Source organism: Amblyomma maculatum, chromosome 1 (genome assembly GCF_055883805.1).
Source record: "Amblyomma maculatum isolate TAMU_Amacu chromosome 1, ASM5588380v1, whole genome shotgun sequence".
Taxonomy (NCBI): Eukaryota; Metazoa; Arthropoda; class Arachnida; order Ixodida; family Ixodidae; genus Amblyomma; species Amblyomma maculatum.
In genome coordinates, this window is record NC_139344.1 from 484,541,219 (window position 1) to 484,561,108 (window position 19,890).

General features: G+C 45.2%; 1 long non-coding RNA gene across 3 annotated transcripts; it reads right to left on the reverse strand.

Annotated features, from left to right (window-relative positions):
- Window positions 1–1,609: 1,609 nt before the first annotated feature.
- On the reverse strand, window positions 1,610–19,880 carry LOC146210153 (uncharacterized). Of its 3 annotated transcripts, none has more exons than XR_014708340.1 (5): window positions 19,723–19,880; window positions 19,326–19,430; window positions 17,280–17,390; window positions 13,613–14,930; window positions 1,610–2,196 (listed from the first exon to the last, which is right to left on the reverse strand). It is a non-coding gene; the product is annotated as an uncharacterized LOC146210153 (long non-coding RNA). The 3 variants fall into 3 exon arrangements; XR_014708341.1 differs by having other exon boundaries at window positions 13,606–14,930; XR_014708339.1 differs by lacking the exon at window positions 13,613–14,930 and having other exon boundaries at window positions 1,612–2,196.
- Between the last annotated feature and the right edge of the window lie 10 nt (window positions 19,881–19,890).

The window sequence follows — 19,890 nt, forward strand, 5'->3', positions numbered from 1 at the left end:
ATGTTCCCTTGCTCCTTTTTCTTCTCGCAAGCAATATTCCAGGCACAAATAGAAGTGACTATGAAAATACTACTTTGCAGAGCCCAAAAGGAAGAATACACTGACGCTGAGCAGTCCCATTACGAATCCAACTGGATTGACATGTTGGAAAACAAGTGGCTGATTTGAGCCTGGCAGTTTTGTTGATGTGCTCAACTGACAGCAACTAGAGCACAACTCACCCTTGACGATTTTTTTTTTTTTTTTTACTTTTTACAGTGACTCATGCTATACAGATATTTTATAAATGCACTAAACAAAGCGGCCCAAGCATACAAACAAGCGATAGTTTGTTTTGTCTCGCACTCTTATTTTTTCCTTCATGCATGAGCGCCCACACACTAGGAGGATGAAAATCCTGCAGGTTATGCACCTGTATGGATATGAACGAGGAATGACCAATGATGCAGCATTTGTCCAAACAAAGGCACATAATGCTCTTGAAGAGCCTATAGAAACTCTCAAATTGAAATAATCTTATACTACAATCCTTCTTTTTTTTCTGGATGAACACAACGCTTATAAAATATGTTCTGTAATGCAAGCACCTTTCCTGTCATCAGCAGGACATCCGCAGCTATGCATCTAAAACTTGCCGCCACTGTGGGGAAGCAATATGAAATGCAACAGTAAGATGCACTGCTTTGATCTAGCAATCTTTTTCCGCCTCAAATGAGAATTCAGTGTACTCACCACGTTTACAACTATTACAAGGTCCTTACTACCCATCCGGTTAGCCCCTGAATTTAAATCTCCAAAATGAGAGGGCATGTGCTGCACTTAACATATTTGCTAAATATGCACTCAGGCACAACAAAACACAGTGCCTTTCAGGTCTTGCAGACATGCGTTATGTTCATCTGTCAAGAAATGTCTAAATACTTGCGTGTCTAGTTAGAAACAAGCCCCTATTTCACAAAAACTGGAGGGACTAAAAAATGTTAGGAACTCACACAAGCCGCACAGTTTCATGCTTGCAGAATAGCAGCTATGTTCTTCTACCAAGCACATATATGACCAACTGCTTATTTCTGTTATCTGAAACTGCTTCCCCAACAAAATCTTGGCTCTTCAGTAAAACTTCCCATCATGTCAGAAAAGAAAGAAATGAAGCACCATACAACACTTCCTAGCTGCGCCATAGAACTGAGCAGTGTCCACTTTTATTTTTTTGGTAAAGTTGTTTTTCTTTTTTAGATACGAAATGGCTGTGCTATTCCAAGTTTGACATTGTGTCCACTCCTATCTTCGTCCAAGTTGGATCGATAGTATGTATAAATCGATAAATAAAAAATGAAGCTAGTGTGACTCGATGAAAATAATGCTCGGCACTTTCTGCACATAGGAAAGTACAAAACACTAGCCATGCAACAATGACTAGCATCTCACAAGTAGGTTTCCATGGATATTGTGTACGTTTTTATGTAGGGGTGTCTTGCACTTTTTTTTTTAGGTGAAGAGGATGCGATAGTGTGCAACAGCAAAGAAAAAAAAATGGCAAGAGCATAGCCGAACAGGTTCCTCATCATCATCCTAACCAGCCTGACTACACCCACTGCGGGATAAAAGTCTCCTTTAATTTTCTTGTAAGGAGGAAGATGAGCATGCAGGAAGCTCAATGTCGGCAGCCACAGCCAGTTTGCTCAAAGTGGGAGACAAATCATCAAACTGCATGGGAGAAGTTCTAATTAGGCATTAACGCAGATGATGATGATGATGGTGCCATGGTCAGAGAGAAAGTCAAAACCTGAAATGGTGTCACAGCAGCACGACGAGAGAACAAATTCTATGGTACATAATGAGCTGTGAATGGTGGCCCTGGCCGTGCAGGCAGTCAAAGGCGAAAGACACTGCGCATTACGATGTGAGAAGCGAAAGATCAGATAATGTTGTCCACACTTTTATTAGCAAGTGCAGTTTCCTACACATCACAGATACAGTAGCACCAGTATCAACAAGGAACGGCCCTACATTTGTTGACGTATTCGCAGTTCTTGCCTCCGGCAGTAACTAGTTTTCCTGGGGCAGAGATGCAGCAAAGAAACCGAGTGGCATTATGAGGATGGAGGCGAGTAGGCAGGTGGTGAGTGGAGGTGTCAAAATTGTCTGCAGGACAGACGTGGCCGGGGCTCAGGAGGCGCATAAAGTCAGGCACATCTGCAGGTGGCGACAATGACGCACAATGTGACCAGAAACTCTGCACGCATAACAAATAAGAAGGTTGTCATATATGCGCCAGGAGTCCACACAAAGAGGGGACAGTTACGTAGGAATGAAGGTGGCAGGCTACAGTGGAAGGCGGAACGGGATAAACATGTCTGACCAGATCTGACGTTGCCATACATGAGCGTTATTGCAGCAGGAACCTGCAGATGAATGAATGGCAGCACTTCAGTCACTTGCTCTCAAATCAGCCTGAAGGGTCATGGCCAGGCTAGATGGAGATCCCCAAATGTCCTCAATTAGGAGTAGCTGTTATATTACCTCCCCAATCGCAGTCTTTAAACTGGTCCAGCAGCAAGCTGCTGACGGAACTAAGCTGGAAAGTGATTCAAAGTGCACAGAAGGTGGCTGAACCAGAATGCGCTGCTTTGCTCCTGGCAAAGCATGAATATATTGGCAACAGTGATAGGGTTTAGGACAACTGCGTCAGCCTCAATGTTTTTGAGAATGTGCTTTATCTGATCCATCTCTGGCTGGAGACTTCTAGATGTGTACACAGGTTCACAATGTCTTCAGTATAACTGGTGAAGGATCCTTGCAGCTGGGTTTAGGCTCACAAGTACTGTTTGGAACACAGCTTTTGTATGCAAGGGCAGCCAAAGATCTAAGAAAAGGCGCGTTTAAAAGCAGACTAGGTGGTGAAGTTTGCTTTGCGGTTTCTGCTCTACAAACTGGCAATGCGTTTCACGTAAAACACCATGTCGTTCAGCTTCACAGCGTCGTCTCCCTGGTTGTGGACGCTTAACCGCTTGTAAGAGGTAAGCCAATCCTATGTATCTTGGTCATTGAACCCATTGAAAATGGCCGGGTCCCACTATCGACATCAAGGTCCCTACATACCTATCTTAATGTTTAGCCAGCTGTGGCGACCTAATCCTTGAAAACTTCATCTCATTCGCACACTTAATTTTCTGCTGCCCCTTGCTACACGAAGTCAAGAATGTAGCACAAAAATAAAGAACAATGGACGAAGAAGAACACATAAGGCGATTGACTAGTGCTGGTCAATCATTTTATATGTCCTTCTTCGTCCGCTCTTTATTTTTGCGCTAAATTCTTGACTTCATGAATCATCAACTAGCCCGGCAGCAAGCTACACTTGGGAGGGAACGAATAAGGTTTGCCACATGAGGGACGGTGCACCAATTCAGGATCTCTGAACAGAACAGATACTCAGCTTAAAGGGCCACTGTCCGGGAAGGCCCTTTTAAGAAAAGGAGCCCAGTGTTTCGATCAGGTACCGGAGATAGTCTGTGCAAATATCTACAGCGACACGCGCGCCGCAAAGCATCGAAAATACAATTCAAAGCTCCCTCATGCTCTCCTTTGAGAAGCCAGCTTCACCGCTCCCTGCGCTGGCCCGACGGGCGCCGATAATGACGTACGTATCGGGAACGACGTCCATTGGTCCGTCTAGCTGACTGACGGGAGAAGGATGGGTGTCTACCGCTCGCAGCGCGCTTTTCCCTCGCCACGGCCAGACTGAATCCAGCAGCGCGCGCTCCCTCGACCGTTTTTTTTTTTTTTTCGCGCTCGCGGAGAGCCACGCCCCACCTCCCGCCAAACGCGGAGGAGGAAGGGGAATTTGTATTGCGGAGGCTAGACGACCTCGGGCAGGAGAGTGAAAAACCTTTGCGAGGGAACGGAAGGAGAGAGGCAGGATAGAATCGGGTGATTGCGGTGGCTGTAACTGCGTTATTAGTTACTCTTTTCAAAAACATTTTGCGGCCTTGCGGTCCAGGGGCGAAGTCTCACAGTCACCGGGGAAGAAAAATATCAACGAGGTGATAGAAGGATGTTCGGGATATAACCAGCCTTTATAAATAGCATTCGTTGATTAGAATAAGCATTTGACTCAGTCGAAACGTCAGCAGTCATTGCCTAAGGGTGTATATGAGCCGTATGTGAAAGTATTGGAAGATATCAATAGTGGCCGCATAGCAACTATAGTCCTCCATAAAGAAAGTAATAAAATTCCCATAAGGAAAGGCACTAGGCAAGCAGACACGATCTCCCCAGTACTATTTGCCACTTGCTTAGAGGAAGTATTCAGAAACCTGGAGCGGGAACAATTATGAATAAGGGCTGATTTAATACATTGCCTTGTTAATTAACTCAGTGGACAAATTACAAAGAATGCTTAATGACCTAGGCAAGCAAAGCAAAAACATAGGCCTAAAAATTAATATGTGGAAGCCTACGGTAATGGTCAATAGCCTCGGATAAGAGCAGCAGTTTACAAAAATTCCGAGAGCACTGTGGAATCTACACTGCAGAAATGCGACAGCCTGAGTGTTGTTGGTGCACAAGGTGCATCACATTTGCTCTCATTATCATTACCAACTAATTGCATCGTCATTGTTAATTCCATCACTGTCATTATCACTAATTGCAGCATTATTGTTATCGCTACTATCATCCTCACTGTAGACAAGAAGAATTATGATGTGTTTCACGATTCCGGGCATGGCGCAGTAGGTTAAAGCGCTCGGCAGGGGATCCGAGGGTGGAGGTTCGATTCCCGGTGGAGATCGGACTTTCATTTTTCTAGATTTAAGGACGAAGTTTTCAGCGCAAAGGCATGCGGCCAAAGGAAAGAAGAAGAAGGAAGACTATAGGGCTGAACACAGCGCAGTGTTTGTCCCTATAGTCTTCCTTTTTTTTTTTTTTTTTCTTTGGCCACGTGCCTTTGCGCTGAAAACTATGTCCTTAAATATAGAATACCAACTAGCCCAACAACTTACTCTACTGAAGTTCATTTTCCTGATGACGTTACTTTCGGTTTTGGGTGATGACGTCATAGGATTGATAGCTTTGTCTGACCGGACGAACAAACGGCAACAGTATGAGCCGTTGAAGGCTTTCACCTTAATAGGTACACGGGTGGAAGCAGGCACGAGCATTTTGGAACAGCTCAGGGAGCAGTGGTAATGCCACTTTGGAGCAGTAAAACGAGTGTTTTGAAGCACTCGAATTATGCTTTGGAACATGTTTCTAGGGTCAAGCACTTTTAATAACTACAATTTTTTTTCTGATATACAAAAAAATCCAATTTGATTACTTTTTATTCAAGATTCAATGCTGTACTACCTATGCACGCATATCTCAACATGTAAAGATGGTTAAAGTAACACAGCTGACTAAAAGCTTTTGCCCATTCTGACTTGACAGCTTTAGACATGTCCACGCTCAAGCACCACCACTACCTTGGAATTAAAATAAACAAGCTGCACATCGCCACTTTTTGATTCCGCAGCTGTGCTGATAAATTCCTGGGCACTGCTCAGTAGTACCTTCAGGAAGGATAGATGGCACTGAAGGGTAGCCTTTTCTTCCTTAAGTTTCTTTACTTCATGGTTGTCTCCCAGTGACTCATGTTTTCTTTTAAATAACACTGGGGCTACACGTCAGCAACAGGCTTTCTATGCCTTTCCAACACTCTTGAAAGCATTTCTTGCAATTAACACCGTCCTGGCATCACCCCCATAATGCTTCAAGTATGCTTTTGTCTGATGTAGACTGGACAGGTTTGTTGTTAACGATTCTATAGTGAAGTACACACTCATTTTCACAGCAGAACTGTTGGAACAACTCGTGTAGTTCTTTGTAACTAGAAAAGTTTCCTCAACAGCTCGTGGTAGTCTGTGGCAATTGCTTTGCTCCTTGCCCTCACTTCTCTCACCACCGGCGATTCAAAAGGCTGGGAGAAGTTGCTGTCATGTGCACAAAACATTTTTCTCGCAATTAATTCCTCCCAGTCGTTTGTGACTCGTTTTAGAATAACTTGAGATCAAAATATTTCTTATGCTCGCTTTTCTAGTTTATTAAAATTTTATATGTGTTAGCTAGGCCCAGCCAAGGTGCATTGTACCTCCACCACTAGTGTGCTGCCATCGTTTAAACTATGACGACCCTTATAGACCAGAATACGGAGGGTAAATTGATCGCTGCCATATTGAGGGCGCTATAAGGCTACCTAGAGGTGCTGCAGCGAAATGACTGCTCTGCACTACCAAACGAGGTGGCCATGGCTATTCATAGCGCTTACGCCTTTACGTTTCTTTGAAGTTTTCACAACTTGCTGCTCACAAAATCGTCAAAATTGCATTTCTGCCTCATGGAAAGGCTGTTCTACACATCTCGCAATGGCAGAGGCAAGCACAGCGTCCACAAGTGGAGCGAGTGGTTCGGTTAAGTGCATGGTACCTTTCTATGCGAAAAATACTACGGTTGTGACTTTTCTTACCCTCGCGTGGTGTCTGCAAAAATTTGTTGCAGTCCGCACCGCACAAACAGGTGGCATGCCACAAGTGCGAGTAAACCTGATGTCTCCGTTTGCATTTCAGCAAGGAAGTGCCTTTTTTTTTTTTTAACAGCCATGATAAGCAACGCCAACCAGTCACAAAAATAAGACCTTGATATCTCCTGTTTGGTTGATGTGCTGCTGATTCATTCTTCAACCCTGCTGGAAAGGAAAAAAAAACAAAAGAGACACCGGGGAATCATCGCCAATGAGAAGCATTCGCTCGCAGTAGCGGCATGTGGTCTGTTTTGTGAGGTGTGGGCTGCGGCAGATTTTTTGCAGTCACCACGCAAAGGTAAAACATATAGCAGACTGCAAAGGTTTTGCTGGTACATGGGACATTACTTGGGGGTGCAAATCAAATCAGAAAAGTCACAGCCATAGCAAGCCTGCATGCAATGGTACCATGCGCTTATAGGAACCACTCACTTCACTTGTGGACACTGTACTTGCCTCTGCCCTCGCAAGATGTAAAGAATAGTCTTGCTGTGAGGCAGAAATTAACTTTTGACCATTTTATCAGCAACCAGTTGTGAAAACTTCAAAAAGAAACATAAAAGCGCAAGAGCTAGACACCCACGGCTGCCTCGTTTGACAACCCAGAGGCATAGTTTCGCTGCGGCAACTATAGATGGTGCTAGAACGCTTTCAAAATGGCAGTGTTCAATTTACCCTCCTTGTTCTGGTCTATAGACCTTTTCGAAAAGTGGTCGTGGGCGCTGCCATATTGAATACTGGGCTGTGCTGCTAGCATAAGAAAAGTTGAGAATTATCTCTCCCAAAGCCGCCCCACAGCCCAGTCAAACCGGTTTCGCCGAGGCTCGTGAAAAGGTCTATAGCACAACATGCCACTGCCCTGCTACACTTCTCACAGTCACCTAACCAAATTGCATCGAACCGCATTTCTTGTACCTGGCGCAATTAATGGCCCAATACAATTAATGTTAAGCAAAAATCATGTTTCGCTAAATTTTATGGCAAAATACCAAGGCATCAAAACATCATGGCAAAACATCAAGTTTTGGAGTTTTGGAACAATATTGTGTTTTGGGGCAGGATGGCGCAGGCAAAGCAGTTTGGAGCAGAATAAAGCAAACGGAGTGAATGGAGCAGTACTTCCACCCTGCAGGTAACAAAGCTCTGGATGTTGTTGGCAAATGTGTCTGCTTAGGACAGGTAGCAACCGCAGATCCGGACCATGAAAGAGCGATAACTACAGGTTTTTCCCCCCGTATTTAATCCTAGTGCTAGTGCAAATAATCTGAGCGCTGACTGATATAATCTGCGTGCCATGTAATTTAATTCGAGTGCCAAGCATTTAATTAAAGTGCCAGCATATCTATTTCAAGCGCGAGCTCAAATAATGCCAGCGCCAACTAATTTAATTTGAGTGCCAAAGCAATTAATACAAGTGCCGGCAAATTTAATCCGTGTGCCAACCAATTTAATCCATATGTGGAAAATGAATGCAATAGAGGGCTCCAAAGCACGAAACATGAATTCCAGAAATAAATCAAAATTGAGATCATCTTTCAGACAATGCGCCGAATCAGCAAAGTGTCAACGTATAGGATAGCCTTCATCAGTATTATGACAAACATTGCCTTGATGCAAGTGTTTTAAACCTAATGTCTCCCAGAAAATAAAACTGCATTTTAAAGACGGCCGCTTCTGTGCTTTTACAAGCCTGTAGTTTCCTACGCTGCTACAATTACAGCCCAGGCAAATTAAGCACTGCTGTTTGGGTTAAAAGCTCTGCTGTACATAGTTTCAGCCACTTTGCCATGTCAGAGCCAGACTGAATGCAACGGCACGCGCTCTCTCTTTCCGTGGTAGTGGCCGTGTAAAATTGAGAAAGCGGCAAAATGAGATATGTTTCTCTGGCTCCATGTCTTCTCGCCTGAACTAACTCTGCTTTACACTAATCCTTCTTTTCTGCTAGTGGTGTTGAATCATTATTAGAAACACAAATACATTTCTGCACCGGTTGCCATTTCACAAAAACAGCAGGCTGTTGTGTGAAGGCCGAAATGCCATCAGCATGCAGATTCAGTGCATATGACAACCCATAATAAGCAGTGCTTAACCAGCCAATTAGAAGACGACAGTCATATTTATTCACTTGTCATGCGTCTAAACTAAAAGCTGCAAGAGGCATGTCATAAACTGCAGTTTTTCAGCTGCGCGTGGTTCTTGGTTTTTGCAAGATACAAGAACAAAGCAAAATAGTGCATGCAGATGTGACGCTTAAGCGTCGCATGGTCTGCGAAGTGATCTCAATTTCGATTTATTTCTGGAATTCATGCTTCGTGCTTTAGAGCCCTCTACCGCATTTATTTTCCACATATGAATTAAATCCACTGGCGCTTGTATTATCTGCGTTGGCAGTCTGATTCAATTGTTTGGCGCTGTCATCATTCGAGTTGGTGTTCGGATTAAATAAACTGCCGCTTTTATTAAATGCTTGGCACTAAAATTAAATTACACAGTGCGCAGATTGTATCAGTTGGCGCTCACATTATTTCCGCTGGCACTAGGATTAAATTCAGAAGGAAAACCTGTAGAACAAGTCTAGGATGGAGCGCATTTGGCAAGTTCTTGCAGACCATGACTAGCAGCTTACCGGTATACCTCAGGAAAACGGTAAACAACAGTTGCATCTTACGAGTACTTATCTATGGGGCTCAAATGTGAAGGCTAATTAAAAGGGTTATACTTAAGTTGAAGTAGATGCATAGAGCTGAGGAATGGAAAATGGTAAGTGTAGTCTAGAGGTAGGAAGTATGCAGAGTGGGTCCAAGAAATCAACTCTAAATAATGGCATTCTAGTCGAAATCAAGAAGAAATGGTCACAAGCAGGACATGTATTGCAAAGAGAGGATAACCGATGGTCGCTAAGAGCAACAAATTGAATTCCAAGTGAAGGCAAGCGTGGCAGGGGGCGGCAGAAAGTCAGGTGGGTGGACGAGGTTAGTAAGTTTTCAGGGGTCAAGTGGGTGCAGCTAGCACAAGACCGGGTTAACTGAAGGATTATGAGAGAAGCCTTCGTTCTGCAGTGGGTATAGTCCAGCTAACGATGATAATGATGATGAGCTATGGACAAAGAAAAACCGTATGGCAACAAAGGGCTCCTTTATCACATAAAAAACTGAATTAAAAAAAAAATCTTTCCACCAGTTGAACCAGACTTGCAATGACCTCATTAAAATGGCCAGTTTGCCGCCACTCTGAAATTATTGGCCGAGCAGCATAACTTTTGGGATCTGCACTCGCAAAATCAATACTGACATATACATTTCACTTGAGAAATCTGTCACCACGGTGACACCAGCATTTCATCTCTCCTCTTGAGTATACTCGTAACTCCCTGCCACTAAAAAGAAATATTGCTGACAAGTCGTATTGTCTACGAAGAGGCTTCACAAATTCATAAAACATTTAGCGTAAACATATGTGCGGCTCCAATGCCTCAATTCGTCTTTTAATTAAACTGCACGTGCTCTTTTCTCTCTGTCTGAGCACGTGGAGGGGCAGCTGAACTGTGCATGTGCAAAGGTTATCGCGGCGCGAGACTTGTGCTTGACGCGGCAGAAAGTGTAGATAAAGGGACAGAATGGAAGAATCGGGGGAGTCTGGCGGGAGCCCTGCTTGGGGAGCGATCACGTTGTTAGCTGTTGGCGAGCAGCCCGAAGCATCCTGATGTAATGGACTGTGGAGCAGAGCAATACCAGGATGAAGACGGAAGCGATGCCTCCTGAGCTGGGTTTTTTTCTTGAGTTGGAGCTAGACGAGGAGCAATGTATTTAGTACTGCTCGGAGCCCCTTTTGCCATGTCACATAGGCCATCTTCACACCCCACTATGTTTTGTCTTGCCATGTAAAAGCACTGGCCCCTTACTTTTGTAGCAAAGCATTGTCCTGTCACGAGTCTCGACCACATGCTTCGCATTGCAGCAGCGTGCAGTGTTGTATCTTTGCAAAGTGCTTCTCTGCTGACCCGGAAATAAACTGGCATTTTTATCATCATCATCAGCCAGACTATACCCACTGCAGGGTGAAGGCCTCTCTCATATTTCACCAATTGGTATTTTGGAGCAGAATGGAATTCATGTGAATTTGTGACTAGTAGTCGGGCGAGGCCCTGACTCGCGGACCCATTCTTTAGAAGGCGGGGCCTTCATATTAAACTACAAATAGATTAGGTATTTTTAGACCTGCACCATTAACATCACCACGTCGCTTTGTTGCTTCAGCAGCGAGTCATGGCGAGTCAGTGTGCCAGGTTCATCCATGCTATGATAGATGAAAGAATTCAGAAAATGTTGATGAATTCTGAATCAACAGTTCCTGAATTCCTGACCAAACCAAACCGAATTCTGAATCAGGTGAAAGTAACACAGATGAAAAAAGAACCTGGAAGGAAGTGAGGAGCAGTCACAAAAAAAAAAAAAACTTGGCAGTGAAAGGGTTAATAACAGTGCGCTCTTTGTGATTAGGGTCATCGGCTCTACCTCGTCCATCCATCCCAGAGGTCTTTCATCCTGCCATTTTCCATTCACTTCACGACATCTGCCATCTCAGCATCAGAGCCACATAGTGCCTCATTACCCAGCGGTACGTCTGGCCAAACATTAGACGTTCGCCAGTGGGCCCGCTTGTGTTTTGCTTGCCAGTCCGTCAAAATGACTCACTATACAAAGACTCCTCCCCAGTCTTTCCTGCCATCTGGTTGTTGCTTTGACCACGTTCACCTTGACTTGGTTGGACCACCACCTCCATCTAATGGCTGCCGGCACATTCTGATGATGACTGACCGCTTCACTCGTTAACTCGAAGCAGTGCCCACTCTGGACATTACTGCGCAAACAGTTGCCAAAGCCTTCGTTTCAGCATGGATTTCCCACTTTGGCTGTTACCACGGATCGTGGCCGCCAGTTTGAATGCATCCTCTTCACTTCCCTTACCAGTCTGCTCGGCACTAAACACTGCCGCACCACAGCATACCATCCTTGTGCAAACGGCATGGTTGAGAAGCTCCATCGTCCGCTCAAGACTGCCCTCATTGCTCGCCTAGATCGCAAGCACTGGGCTGGTCACCTTCCTATGGTGTTTCTTGGCCTACGCACCGTTTTTCGTCGCGACCTTGGCTGTTTGGTGGCCGAAGTCATCTCGGAGACTTGTTCGTTCCTTCGGCTTCCTCGTCCCAGCCCCTGCAGTACCTTTAACGCCTTTGGGACTGCATTCAACACCTAAACCCAGTCCCACCTCTATCATCTGACCGTCAGATCTTTGTGCACCTAGATCTTGCGTCCTCGAGGCATGTTTTTCTAAGGCGAGACACTGTAAAGGCGCCTCTTAGCCCCCCCTATGATGGCCCGTACCATGTCCTCAACAAGACTACAAAGTCGGCGACTATCCTGCTGGATGGTCGTGAGAGGTAGTCTCCCTGGATCGCCTTAAACCCAAATATATGGAGACACCTCCCCAGGAGCTCCCCTCGGATGTTGCTGGCTTATCTGTCGACATGCCTGCCGCTGAGGCACCCTCATCCCTGCCCCGTTGGCGCGTACATTTCGCCGCTCCGTTTGGTCGGGGGGCCCTGTAGCGCACAGCGCCGCTGTAAAGCGGAGGCGCTAAGATCGGCGTTCACAGCCAGCAAGCACGGCACAGGCTGCTCGGTTCGAGAAGCCTGCCACGCTGGTCCTCTTGTTCTGGTGCTCCGCTGCAACGCCGTAAATTCCTTACATGCTCTTCACTGCAGGACACTTCCTGCCGGCTGCAAATATACACAGAACCAGCACTCCACTGCTTCAATACAATGCTGCTTTAGGCTTGGGCACTGCCAGCTTCGACAATAAAGGAATCTGCTGAAGGCCACGGACACAAAGAAAAATTTAAATGAAGCTGTAGTACAGCAGAAGGATCAGAATTCCCCGCAAAGTAATTTGAGATGCGGATCAAAAAGCTGCAAAGAAGACTGTTCTTTGCCCGCAGCTGCGAGGAGGGCTATCAAATGCAGGTGCCATATTCGGTTTGAAGTCGAGCACAGAGACTGGCATTCAACAAAAACAGTATGGAGCTCCTATCGGGATGGAGTCTGATGCCGATTTACGACCTACGGGAAGTCGGCGCAGCCGTGGGCGAGCAGCGCACCACGGGCGTACTGGCGGCCCATGACCGGTAAGCGAGCCATGATAATTCGCCCCCTTATGTTTCCTCGTGACTGCGGCGACGGGGATTTCAGCAGAACGAGTCGGATGTACGGCCTGCATGCGGGGCCCTTTCGGCATAGAGGGTGGCCTGCCTCACTTTGGCAGCGGCACCAGGAGCAGAGCCCAACAACCCAAGTCCGGACCCCTGCCCTGATTCCTGTATTACATGGGCCTGCTGAAGGACCAGCCGTGCGACTCCCAAGGGGAAAACGGCACCCAGGTGGAGGTCATGATTAAGGGAGGAGGGTGTGGGAATTTAAGATTACCCACGCTTGCACGACACGGCTCTGTCTGCCTCACGGGGATACCTCATCTCTCTCCTTCCCCTGAAGCAGTGGCGGAGAGGGCAGGGGCGAGAGACCTGGCGTAGCGTGCCAGGCGGCCCCTCCTTCCCCCTACCCTCTAATATCGATGCACAGCATCTCATCGGGGGGAGACGACGCCGCGACGCCAGAGCCCGCGGATGCTGCTATGACCAAGGATAAAAATTGGGCACTCCCAATAAACAGCCCAGCCCGGTGGCTCTGCCTCAGTGTTCCGTTCTTCCCTGCCACGGATGTGGTCAGAGCTAGCGGCGGGGTGTTCCGTTCTGAGCACAGAGCCCGAGTCCCGTGAGAACCCCCACAAGGTGTTGTTACATGTCTCCTTGACGTCAGCTCCAGCATCCATTGCAGTGAAGTGCAAGCACAGAGCAACGCCAGGGTTCAAAGCGATCGCTGAATGGAAATGTTTTTTTTTTTTCATCTAAAGCACAAATTAGATTAAGCTCTAAAAAATAAATGCCATTGAATGGTACTGTGTCATGCAATATATATATATATATATTACCCCGCACCTCCACCAAGTGTTAAGTGGGGATCCAGGCACTGGTAGCGGGCACTGGTAGCGAGAAGAACCGGAGCGGTGGTGGCTTAACTTTTGAGTCAGCTGGTCCGCAAAAGCACTTCCTCTTCCTCCTTCTCGGCTATCTGTCCGCTTAATCAGAACTTCTTCTTTACAATACACATATATAACTGCAAAAAATTTGCACATTTAAAGCTGACAGTGCCCAGGCCTAAAGCACCATTGCACTCAAGCAGTGGACTGCTAGTTCGCAGCCAGCAGAAAGTGGGCTGCTGCGATGAGCAGGCACAGAGCAACACCGTGGTTGCCTGCAAAGGCTCAACTTGAGAAATTATTTTCTCACTTAAAAGCACCCTGAATTAACTTTCAGTATTAAATGGCAATGAATGGCTCTGTGCAAACTAGTATTTTTCATATCTTTAATAGGGCCACTTCATTACATAACTGACGGAGGAATAAACCTCAAACCTCAATAAGGTAATTTTCTCTGATTTAGAATACTTTTGCAGGTGCACCTTACATTGTTTGATCTCTTTTATAATGTTTTCGCAGGTGCAGCTTAAGTTGTTTGATCTCTTTTATAGGTTTTTTGTCTTCTAAAAAAGTTGGAGAAATAGATTGAGTACTATAATAGTAATAATTGGTTTACAGGAAAGGAAAAGTTTTCCCGTGGACACCTGAATCACGCTACAAGGGAAGGAAGATGGGAGCGAAAGCGGAAAGAGAGAGGCCCCATAGTGGAGGGCTACGGAGTAATTTTGACCACCTGGGGATCTTTAACATGCATTGACATCGCACAGCACACAGATGCCTTTCCGCTTTGCATCCATCGAAACGCAGCTGCCGGCAGTCAGATTCGAACCCAGGCACTCTAGTCTAGTGCCTAGACCATAAGAATATAAAATTTGACAAACATTTCAAAATTTCAGCTTTTTGTACCATATTTTATGATTTATATTTGAACAAATATAAGGCAGAGTTTGTTTATTTCCTGCACATCAAAAGAACAATGCATTTTATTAATATGAAAATTTTTGTTTATAGTGATGCATCAAAAAGTTAATTTTTTTACAAATTTATCTGTGTGACTAGGTTTTGCTATTACTTGCAAGCTTAAAGGAGTATAGACCACCTTCACTCTGGCTACGTCATGAAGATGCGGTGGCGCTGTCGTAATTACAGACTTTCGCGTGGTAGGAAAAACAATGCTTCAGTTGCTTTCGCCTATTGTGATTGTGCGATGGTTTGCTGCAGCCGAAAAAATAAAAAACAAAGCACCATGCTGACTAGTTGCATCACCGTGGCATGTGCTGGAAGGCAAAGAACGCAAAGTTTAGTAAGCTTGCACAGGTTTCTTATGGGCGAAGGTCGCCGTAAACAGTGGGCCATCGCAGTGTGGCGCGAAGGCTTGATACCGACACCTTTACGCCAGAGCGGTTATGGGCTCAAAGGCCATGAATAACTCGAGTTTGGCCTTCTTTATGACGCGTAATGGTATTTTGTGAGTGCACGTAAAATGTTGACGAGGCAGCCAGTATATTAATGCGTAGACCTGTTTATAATGTAAGCAATTCCTGAAGCAAATTTTTTTTTCACTTTCTAGTTGTATGTATTATGTGCATAGTGAGCTGCTGCGCATGCGATCAGTATTGCACTCCTCCGTGGTTATATTGTATGGCTAACATTAGCTTTGTTCACCTCAAATTATTTTAAATTTTGTGATGAAATGTGCGTGTGCTGACAGCCACTGATTTGCTCAATTGGAGATGAATTTTATCATACCGAGGGGTTTGAGTGGTATTCACTGCAGCTAATTTTGAATGCGAGTTGTGGGGTTGAGCGTCCCGAGTGACATATGGGCCCCTGTTTCAGATTTTGAGGATCTTTACATCAACTACGTACTGCATGGCACACTGTCGCATTCAGAGTTTATCCTACATAGAAACGTGGTCACGGCGGCCGGGACCGAACTGGGTAGCCCTAACTACGGAACCAGCATGTGGACGCTGCAGCTTGTAATGCAAGCTAAAAGCTTGAATACCCATGAAGAAATTATAAACGCTGACGCCAATAACCTTCCACGAACAGAACAGATAGGCGTGCAGCGTGGTGATTTAAAGGAATAATGCAAGGATAAGCAAACCTGTACGGTGCCAAGGCACAGTGCCCTTGCTACTGTTGCCATGCTTACCAACAACGCTCATTTGATGCTCGGTATGAAGAATCATCCGAGAATGCAATGATGTTTTGAGCGGAATACTTCCTACCTGGTTTGTGTGTGCTGTTTATGAGCGAGAAAAATCACATTCCACTTACCCGACTGAAAGTTGTTGTATGCACCCAAAGCTTTACAATTCTCGACGCATTCTGCGGCTAATGTGCTGGGCAAATAGCAAATAGATATCAATCAACGCTACTCATTTTCAAGGCAGCAACAACTTCGCTCGTGCGCTTTGAACCCGCTCTTGGTCTGGTACGGTGTGCAGGACAAGGCGATGCATGCTGTGTGCGTGAAGTTTTTCCAAGTATTGCTTTTGTACTCACACAGCGCGTGGGTATTTTATCTGCCAAAAAGGTGCCTGCATATCACAATAACACGCTCTTGGCAAGTATGGCCACAGCAGTGGGGTGGTACCACAGTGCCGCTCCCGTGCTTTCCGCCTGCTCTGGGGCCATAGACGACTGCCACGCCACTTTGATTGCTTGTTTGTTTTAAACATGGCGGAGACCTATAGACACCTAATTTTTGGGTTCGTGTTTAATTAGCTGTAATGATGTGCAAGGTATTACTGTACAGAAAGCACCAGGTGATATCCACCTATGACCGCTAAACAATTTATCATTGAATTTCTTTCCTCATCCGCTTCGGTTTCAAAAGCCGTGTGATGGCTGTGACGCCAAAGTTAAGTCTAGGTGACGTGACGGGTGAAAAAAAATTGTGATATCCTGTGATGTTTAAATTCACTGCAACGCTGAAGCCAGCCTGCCTCAAGAACAGGAATCGCAACAATTGAAGAGCTGGAGATTATACTGCGGCTTTTTCATGCTGTGCATGGCTTGGACTTGATTGTGATGTCACAGCCATCTCTCAGCTGTTGAAACCGAAATTGGGGAGAAAAGAAAATTGAACTGAAAATTATTTAGCAGTCGTAGGCAAAAACCACTTGGCGATCCGTATACAGGAATGTCTTACAAAAATGCCACCAAAATTTGGCGTCTATACTCCTTTAAGATGGTGGTCACGGGCAGAAAATATTTTTTCGCCAAAAACAAGCTGGGATAATATTCCTCATAGCAATACAATTTGCTATGATTTTTTAAAAAGAAATTGAGGATGGTCAAGCCCACAACCTGTATCAGTTGGTGCGGAATGAAACCAGCACTTTTACCTTAGCAGATCATGCTAGCCATAACAGCCTAGCATTATCCTTGATGCATTAGCATGACAGGAAAAAAAACAAACAGTGGTAGCATACCATATATACACCATTACAAAATCGAAGAACTTGAAGGTAAGCTGTCTAAAAATTGTAAAAACATTTTTTTTTTGTGTGGAACTGCAGCAGCATCACACCTTGTACCAAAAAAAATTGCCTTGACAAGCACTAGACCATATATATGCTGGTCTGCAAATATGAAACGCCTTTGCCCACACGTACCAGCCACAGCTATCCGATGGAAACTAAGGCAGAATCAAAAGCACAGAAGAAAGCCCCAGGTTGCCTCCAAAGGATCCTGTTTCAGCACACGCACCAAAGACAGGGAAGGACCTGGAAATCAGAACAATGCAATAAATGCCCACTCCTGGGAAAGGTAAGATGTGAAGGATTTTGTTACAACACAGAAAGTATAATGAATGAAAGTATGAATTCCGCAATTCATGGCAGTTGGTTGTGTCTACTATCTTTGCAAACATTTGTCGTCACTTCAAGTAAAGGATCCATTTCTCGTTCCTAATTCTGAGGCAGTTGCTGATTTGCTCCAAAATGAGAGCTTGGTATACAGTGCTGGTTTTAGCGTAGATGTGGTTGATTTGTATAATCTCTTCCACACTCTCAACTCATCCAGTATGTTCAGCAATGTATTACGGAGGACAATGATGAATGCTGGTTCCAAAATGAGTGTGGAACCTTAACCGGATCCTTTTTGGAAATGTTATCTTACTACCTGAGTAACACGTTTTTTGAGTGAGATGGTCGACTTTATACGCAAAAATCTGGTGTGTGCATAGGTGCCAAGATAGCTCCCATCCTCAGCGACATTTATCTAAGCAGGGTTGATATGAAAGTTGCGAATGATTTAGCCAGTTGTTGCATGCACATTTTCCGTTTCGTGGAGGATTTTCTGGTGCTAGCTAGCTCTGTGAATCCTGAATTTGTGTCAAATGTTCTTGATGTTTTTGCACGTAATGGGTCGGGACTAAGGCTCACGCATGAAGTCCCCCAAGAAACAGCCTGACAATTTCTCGATTTAAAGTTGTCTTTCCAACCCCACCATGCCTGTTGGCAGTATTCACCTAGGAGTGAAAAGCCCCTTCTGAATTACAGGTCCTTTCATTCATAGCTCGTAAAAAGTAGTATTGTTACGGGATGCTTAGGCATGGCAGTGAATAAATCTTGTCATCATAAAATGATGTCCAGTCTCTTAACTCAGGCGGACAAATGCAGGGAAGCTGGTTTCCTGAACTCAGTTCTCGTCTCGAGTGCAGACAAAGTCCTCTGCGCGCTAAAATTGTCTTCAAGCATGTGAGGGCGGGAAAGGTGTTCGGAGGAAGGAAGAAGAAAGGTATGTAGTAGTCATGCCATATGTACACACGCTGTTGCACCGAATTAAAAGAGTAGGAAGCAAGCATAATGTAAACGTTCTGTTTCCTTCTCCTAACAAACTAGAAAGAGTGGGAGCCGCGGTTCAAAGAATGCACGAGGGGGCAGAAGAAATGTGTGCAACATAAATCATGAAAATAGATATGTTCCTTGTAAGACTGGCATAGTATATCAAATCCCTCTGTCCTGTGGCCTTACCTACATAGGCCAGACTGTGCAATGCATTAAAGTGCGGCTCATGGAGCACGCTAATTCGCTGAAAAAGAAAGAAGCTAACCTAGCAAAGCACTGATCCATGTGCGAATGCACGTCATTTTTTGATGACAGTGATGTTTTGTTCGTTCATTCTTACCAGTGCACTACAGAAGTAGCCAAAGCTTTTCACATCAGAAAAAGTAAAGGGTGCGTGAGTACGCCTTTTGTCACATTATCTCCTCGGGAAATGAATATGCTGCACAGTGGGCAGCAGTTCTGCCGATGCACTCGTGCTTTTAAATGCTTTTTTCTTTTTACCAAAACTTGAGGTCGTTGACGTTGCGCATGTGCGCTGTTTCTCTGTGTGCGTATATATGATGTGATTCTTCCCAATAAAAAAAAATCAGCTGTAAGTTCAGCGCTATTCGTGTGTCTCGTTTCGTTTATTTCTTGGTCTCTGTATTTTTTTCGCTGTTGGGCCACCATTAATTTCGATACTCCCCCGCTTTTTATTGCTTTGGCTGTGGCGGTGCTGATCGAAATTCATGCCCTGGCCACATCAAAGTCATGCTGTGGACTATCTTCATAAATAAGGTGAGTTTGATTACATATATCAGCACCCTTGTGGAGCAACCGGTTTTTGCCAGCACATATTTTTACAAGCGGGTGCACTCAAGTGCTACTCACCTTTTCATGAGGCACAAGGCATACCATCGGGAGAGGCCATGAGCAGAAGCTGCGACGAAGCCAAGATCTCACAATCGCCGTGCATCAAGATTATTTCGGTACATACTGAAAGGAAACAGAAATGGTTGCTCTTGCTGGGACAGGGCTAGCCGGGGCCAAACGGAGGCGTATTCAAAAATGAACTACAAAATTAAAGCCCTTTCGTGCGAGCCGCCGGGAACTGATAAATAGACTCATAGCAAGATTACAAAAAAATAATTGAGATCGCTAAACAATAGAGCGTCGATGCAGAAAAAAAATTCCAAACAATTTGTAACGAGAGGGCAGCGGTGCAATGGGTTGGCGAGGCAAGTACGGAATGCAACACGTGCTTTGCGCTGTATTTCGCAGTACTCACGAAAGTTTGGAGAAAGCAGCAGGGATGCGTGCCACCCAATCTAATTTGCAGAATCCATTCCAGTCCGGTCATTCTGAAACAACGCGGCGCGAACAAGCCTCCCGCTTGCTTGTACCACTGCGCGCCAAAATTGAAAAGGGAGAAAAAAAAAAAAGGCACCTGCGGCTG